This window comes from Globicephala melas, chromosome 3 (assembly GCF_963455315.2).
Source record: "Globicephala melas chromosome 3, mGloMel1.2, whole genome shotgun sequence".
Lineage (NCBI taxonomy): Eukaryota > Metazoa > Chordata > Mammalia > Artiodactyla > Delphinidae > Globicephala > Globicephala melas.
The window spans coordinates 32,513,846-32,520,812 of record NC_083316.1 but is presented as its reverse complement, the minus strand read 5'-3'; the positions used below and the strand labels follow the sequence as shown (position 1 = coordinate 32,520,812).

General features: G+C 40.2%; 1 pseudogene; it reads right to left on the bottom strand.

Annotated features, from left to right (window-relative positions):
* Positions 1-3,358: 3,358 nt before the first annotated feature.
* On the bottom strand, positions 3,359-5,058 carry LOC115866438 (probable inactive 1-aminocyclopropane-1-carboxylate synthase-like protein 2; annotated as a pseudogene).
* Between the last annotated feature and the right edge of the window lie 1,909 nt (positions 5,059-6,967).

The window sequence follows — 6,967 nt, the reverse complement described above, 5'->3', positions numbered from 1 at the left end:
ATAATAAATACGTTATTATTTTAATGTATATCATCTACAATTTTATAGTTTCATTATTTACAATGAGAGATTCATAAGTGATGGTTTAGTTTACACAGTCTATTCTCCAGATGAAAAGCGATTAAAAAGTATTTTTTGTTTAAGGATGTGAGAACTTACCACACTTGAGAAAAACCTAGAGCATTCATCTATGAGATTTTCTCATTCATATAAGTATTTACTCAATAACAGCTAACTAACAATCTAGAAATAAATTATAATGTATATTTCTATCATTCCCCTATTTTATCCTTCAGATGAAAGGATGCAACTTTGCAATCTTTTTGTCTTCCAAAGTTATAAACATATGGTTCTTCAATCAAAAAACCTTTAAATCATATTTTAATATCTATAAGGCTCCACACCAGATATAAATGAGATACAAAGGTGCTATGAGCAAGTCTCTAGGAGCTTGGAATGCACTATAGAAAAGACAAAACGCACACACACATATAAAGTCTAACGTGGAGATATAACTTCATACATGGCACTGACAAGCAGGACTTTTGAACTAGACCTATCTTGCCAATTTCAATAGTCAGAGGTTGTATAGTGGAAAAAAGCTCTAGTAGCAGAGCTATGAAAAGTAACTTGGGGTCTGATGAATACACTAGCTGGGCTGATGTGAAGAATTCATGTTAGGGGGCTATGAAAGTAAAGTTAGAAAAGGTAAAAAAAAAAAAAATAGGCAGTGGGGAGCCTCGGTTACCCAATCAAGGAGTTTGACTTTTGTTCATTGAAATATATGGAAACATTTGAACAGGTTGGGGCATGGGACTCTGATGACCTGGCCATTCTGTATGTTTTCTGACTTTATCTCCTACCAGTCGTCACCAGATTTGCTCTGTTCCAGCCACACTGTCCTTCTTGCTTTTTGTCAAATACATCAAGGTTTTCCTGCCTCAGGGCCTTTGCACTTGTTGGTTGGTACATCATTATTGCCGTGCTTTCCCCTCAGATCTTTGCTTACCTGGGTCCCTCACTTCACTGTTGTACCTGCTGGGATAAATCAAAAATAGCACCTTCCACACCACCATTCTATACTTTTATACTTTGCTTTAGTTTCCTTCATAGCATTACCTAACATAGTTCCTTCTCACACAGCGACACATACATTTTGTTGTTTATTTATCATCTGTCTCCCTTACCAGAAGGTGAAAAATAAACTTCATGCAGCATGAACAGCACAACTCTGTCATGTTTACTTCAGAGACTGGAACATGGGTGAAACAAACAGAATGTTCAACATGTATTTGTTAAAGAATTAATAACATCTTAACTAATTAAGTAATTAACAAATAGTCAAAGAAGAACTTTAGGAAGATTGGCATAGTATATGGGAATCTGTGACAATAAACTAGACAAGAGGTAATAGACTGACCAAGAATAAGCACCATGGGGACAAAAAGAAGAAAAGAAGTGGATGTAAAAGCTTGGGTTTCCTCCCTGGGCTCAGTATCCTTACCTGTAAAACAAAGATTGTTGAACTAAAATTATGACTATGATTATTCAGCATAGGAAAAATAATGGCTCTCTCAGAGCTAAAGTTCAGGCAGGCTTACTGCTGATTATAAAAGAAGCAGGTTCCCTACGTGTGGGTCTCTTCTCCTGCAACACACTCCACTGCCTATGCAGGCATCACTTGGTCCTCCACATTTTGCCCTGTAGAAAGCAGGGCTTGGGCTACCAAAGCAAAAGTCATACTCTGATTACTGCTATTACTGTCAGTAATAAGTTGTCATTTGTCTCTGACCCAGGCTTCTCATGCCTTCTGTCAGCATTCGTGAAACCTGTTAGTTTGCAAGTGGGTAAAACCTTAGAGCCTTCAACGTTCTTGATAGATACAAGATACAATATACTAACATCAGTTATTTCAATATACTAGCAACAAATAATTAGAAAATGAATTAATAAACAATACTTTTAAAATAACATGAAAAGCATAATATAGTGATAAATTTAACAAAGTGTATGTAAGATTTTTACACTGAAATCTAGAAAAACGTTGCTGAGAGAAATTAAAGACCTAAATAATGGAGAGAGATGCGTGTAGATGTGAAAATGTTCTTTTTTTCCACTCTCTTACTTGAATCTGTGGATCAGAAGACAGAAACAGCCTATCCCTTACATGGAAGGCACCACGCTTCCAACCCAGGGACAGTTCCCTGATGAGACTATTAGCTGCTGTTAACAGAGATCCCAAGAGCATCTCTGGTCACAATAGCTCCTTCATCTTTCCAATGAATTCCCTTTATGTTTTTATTAGCTGTAGTCGATTTCTAAAGAACACTCTCTGGTATTAAAAAAAAAAAAACCCTTCAAGAATTGGGATTTGTTGTTATGCTGCTTTTTGTTGATGTTTTTAAAGGAAAATTGTCACTGAAGAACAAGAACCACCAAACCTAGACTCAAGGGAGGGAAGATGGCCACAAACCGAAGTGATTGACCAAAGCCACCAGTTGGTGCTAAAAGCCCTTTCATCATCTATAAAATGATGGTGGTCCCTGCCTCACCCATCTCACAGCATCAGTGCTCGGCCTGAAGCTCAGATATGCAAAAGCTTTGCAGAGAAACTCACAAGCAGTGTGATTAGAACAGTTGAAAACACTAGAGATAGAAATGGAAAACCCCAGGCTTGTCACAGAGATTCATTTTAAGTCTTTTGAAAAGGCAAGAATGGAAAGAACTGATGTTTGGAAGCAGGAACTTCTGGAATTCTATCCCCACCCTGCCATTCAGTCATTCATGGGTAAGGATGGTGTGATCTTGTCAGGATCCTATGGGACAGTGCCTCCAACGCCTGGAATGTGCTCCTTCAGTTAGAGATCATTTTTTCCCTTCCTTTCTGGCCTACCTCTGACATTATTCTTCACATTCAACCTGCTTTAGAATTTTTGAAGGACAAAAAAATCATCTAGCTCCCAAAGGTGATTATAAAAAATATCAACAAGACATAGAGCAGGCCCGGAATTTAAGAGAATATAGAATTTAGAGGACATCAAATACAAAAATACACCCATCTAAATAGGGCCCCAGGGAGTTCCCTTTATTCCTGTAGGCTTTCCGACCCCAACCCCATAAAAATGTTTTGCACACACAACGGCTAGCAGAGACTAAAAAGATGCAAAGCTTCCAAAAATTACACATGCTCAGCTGAAGGAGGTTGATGACTGCGTCACATGAGCCCATTTCTGGAGGAGCCCATTGTTTCCTCAGTCACAGCACCAGTTCAGTGCCCCAGCCTTCTAGACCAGAGGCTGATAGCAGGGATCCCTGAGCGTTGTGACTGGCTGGAGTGACTGCCTGGAGGGCAGAGCGCTCACTCCCTCTGTGCATCCTCCAGCTGCTTCGCTATCAAATCCTGCTTCTGCTCCACTAGCACCTGATAGAACTGATGTGGGAAGTGTGTTTTAGCCAGATGAGCTTATCCACCATGATTAGGTGGAAAATTTCAGGCTTCTAATACTTGTAGGTCTCACCACGGGACAATATCAGCTTATTGTTCAGGAAGCAGCAATGGAGGAACAGCTCTTCCTCCAATGCACACAGGTCCAGGAAGTTTTCCAAGTTGACCCAGATATAGGGGCCAGAGCCACAATTGAGAAAGGGGATCTTCAATGCCTTCAACTTGTTAATGATGTACCTGTGGGGGTTAGCAGGTGGATACACTTTGTCAATCTGTTCTCTGTCCTGGAGTAGCCAACACAGTTTGTGCTGGGTGATGCCAGAAACGCTGCAGAGGCAGCCAGAGGAGCTCACAGCAGAGCCCACCTCCTTGTTGTGGGTATACAGAGTGCCAAAATAGAAGCCAGAAATGATAAAATCCTTACTGGTGCTTCAGATCACATGGGCCCTGTTGAAACCAGGCAAACTTTCCATGCCCAGAACACTGTGAAATATCATGTATTCATCCAACACAGATAGCATGTAAATCTCATCTATAATGACACGTAGGTTGCACCGCTTGGCAAATTCTAGGTATTCCTTCAGTGAGTCCCAGGAGTAGAGGTCACCCAGAGGATTCTGAGGGTTAATTAACACAAGGTCTCTGACCTTACTGCCCTTAAGCATAGCCTCAAGTGGGGCTTGCTCCACCTTCTACACTTGAGCTGGAAAGGATGGATGTTCACACCGGTGATCTCACTGTCTGGGTGGACAAGCATCAGCTCAACTTTCACATACCGGTGGGAGCTGAAGAGGAAGCCACCATAGAAGGTGGTGAGGGGTCAGAAAGGCCTCACCTGAATTGCACAGAACCATGGTCAGCACGGAGAAGACAGAGTGGCAGCCATTTAGAACAACCAAGTTTTCTGGATCCAGGTGGGCAGGTGTCTTGCAGTAGTAGGTCAGGAACGAGCCCACTTCTTCCCAGGGATGGTTGCCCTCTCTAATCAGGATATTGCAGCAGGATCTCCTCAATGCAGTTCATGTCACTGTGATTCAAAATTTCAGTAATCAGATCAAAGCACAGCTTATTCTCACTGGTACCAAGATTAATGAAACCCAAAGTGTTCTTGTCCTCATGGTATTTGTCTCCATGGCAGTTCTTGTAGCCCTAGAAGCTGGAATGGTACAAGGCAGAGATGTCAATCCCACAGTTGAATAGGTCATGGCTGGCAAATGCAGCTTCAAAATCACTCCATTGAGGAACTAGCTGGTCAGGCTGCCTGGATGATGGGCCCACTGCCCACCTCTGACTTCACCCCTAGAGTCCTGGGAAGGGCAAAGCAGTTGGAGTCCCAGGCCACCCATGGCCCCAGACTACAGGAGGTAGACCAGTTGGCATATTAAGTGGTCCAGGAGGGCTTCCTGCTCCTGGCTGGCCTGATTATGCCTCTGCTCTTCCAGCACCAGGTCCTGCTGCATGTGCTTGGTCATCAGCTGCATGATATGTTCTTCAGTGATCTACAGCAAATGCACCATCATCTCCATCAACTGGCTAAGAATATTCTGGTTTCTGAGGCCCTGGCCCCTCATCAGGCCACAAGGCACGTGGAGAGTGTCTGATCAGTGATTCATACTCTGGGTATTTGCACTGGCCTCCGCAGGCTGGCTGAAACTTTTGCCTCTGTTTCCATTCATCTTTCTGTGGTCTAAGATTCTTATGCCTGATGAAATCATCCTGGAACGTCAGGGCTCAGAGACCTCTCCAACACTCTCCTCTCACTAAGCTTGCTTATCCACCTTTTTTTATTATAATCATCCTAGTTAGTTTGAAGTTATAGGTATTTCATTGTAGTTTTGCCTGGTATTTCCCTACAGACTAATGATGTTGAGCACCTTTTCATGTGCACATTGGCCATTTGTATATTTTCTTAGGATAAAGGTATATTCAATATTCTTTTCCTACTTTTTAATTGAGCTATTTGTCCTTATAGTATTGGGTTGTCAGGGTTCTTTATATATTCTGGATACAAATCTCTTATCAGACATATGATTTGCAAATATCTTCTCCCATTTTGTGGGTTATCTTTTTATTTTCTTGATTGTATCATTTACAGCACAGAAAGTTTTAATTTGGATGAAGTCCAATTTAGCTATTTTTTTCCTGCTTTTGGTATGATATCAAAGAAACCATTGCCTAAATTAAGGTCACTAAGGTTTACTCTCATGTTTTCTTCCAGGAGTTTTCTAGATGTAGTTCTTACATTTAAGTCTATGATCCATTTGAGTTCATTTTTGTGTATGGTGTGAGGTAGATGTCCAATTTCACTCTTTTACATGTGGATATTCCATTTTCCCAGTACCATTTGTTAAAAGGATAATTATTTCTTCCATTGAATTATCTTAGCACATTTGTTGGAAATAAATTCGTCATGAATGTAAGAGTTTACTTCTGGACTCTCAATCCTATTCCATTGATCTATATGTCTATCCTTATGCCACTACCACACTGTCTTGATTACTGTAGCTTTGTAATAAGTTTTCAAACCAGGAAGTATGAGTCCTTTAACTTTGTTCTTCTTTTTCAAGATTGTTTTTGCCATTTTCAGTCCATATCCATTACTTTAAGCTGTTGAGAACATATTCTTCCAGCTTGCCTGGTTCCAGACTGAAATGTTTCTTTTAGTCCTTCCTCAAATGCCAGACCATTCATTCCCTTTGCTTGCAAACATGTTGCATGCCTCCCCAAATTATCACTCATGGTAATTAACAATGAGCACAAAGAACAGCTGGAAATCAAGGACAGGATGGAAAACAGGGGCTTTTAAAAGAAAATGACAGATTTAGGTCACCAGAAAGTCTTTGAATAGGATGTTGTGGGAACAAAGTGACTGTCATGGTGAAAAATTAGATCATAAATCTTAGAATAAATCCTAAAACAGATCTCTTGTGTTTTCCTCTTCCTCATGTGGACTGGGTAGATTGTGTTGATTAAGTTAGTTCGTTCTCTCAGACTCTTCCAAAATGAAATAAAGCTGTGCTGTTTCTCATGTTCTTATTGCAGACCCTGCCTTTTGGCCTTTTGTAGTTAGTGTCTATGAGAATCTTTATACCTGTTAGAGATTAAGCATTTCATGCTTTAATTATGTTCAAATGAAAAAAGGTTATCATTTGGAGATGCACCTATATTGAGAGGGTTGCAATAAACATATCTATATATGAGGGCTTCTGAGATCACATGACCATGTGTGAACACTTTACGTAGTCACATCAGACATTGTCAGTTGGCCAAAGAAAGTTATTTTTTTATTATAGTATTTATTCATTTATTTTTTTATTGGAATATAATTGCTTTACAATGTTGTATTAGTTTCTGCTGTACAACAAAGTAAATCAGCTACATATATATATATATATATATATATATATATATATATACACACACACAAGAGATACATATATATATATATCCCCTCCTTCTTGAGCCTCCCTCCCACCAGCTCCATCCCACTCCTCTAGGTCATCACAGAGCACTGAGCTGAGC